Source organism: Trypanosoma equiperdum (assembly GCF_001457755.1).
Source record: "Trypanosoma equiperdum strain OVI genome assembly, contig: ctg_354, whole genome shotgun sequence".
NCBI lineage: Eukaryota > Euglenozoa > Kinetoplastea > Trypanosomatida > Trypanosomatidae > Trypanosoma > Trypanosoma equiperdum.
Window position 1 is genome coordinate 2,931 of NW_027124259.1, and position 494 is coordinate 3,424.

Below are 494 nucleotides of genomic sequence, written 5' to 3' on the forward strand. Positions count from 1 at the left end.
ATCTGCTTGGTTGGTTGCTGGCTGCCACACATTTTGATTAGGTCTTGTATCTTCGTTGGAACTTCCCCCGCCTTTGTTGGACATTCCGCATCTGCCGCTTTTTCTTACTAGTATGTGTCCTGCACAGGTGTCTCCGATGCCCTGTTGGCACATACACAAAGAACTACAGTCACTAGATTTTTCCCTGTGTTATTGTCTACGTTGGTGTTTTTTGAAGCCGGTGGCCCTGTCTGCACTGGTATTTCCTCCATTGAGGATCGCTTCGGCTTGTACAGGGTCCGTTCCTAATTTGCCATTTTTTTTGACAAGAACAACCGTAGATATTCTGTCTTTAATCTTCGGTGTCAGCTTGCATCTCAGCCACATTACCTCTAGAACTATCTTAGTGGGGTATGGTATTGTTGTATATAGATTCCGCCAAATTTGTAGGACTATACAAATACCATGCTGTTGGTTTGGTTGCACCTCCTAATTCTTCTAATTTTCGTTTCTTT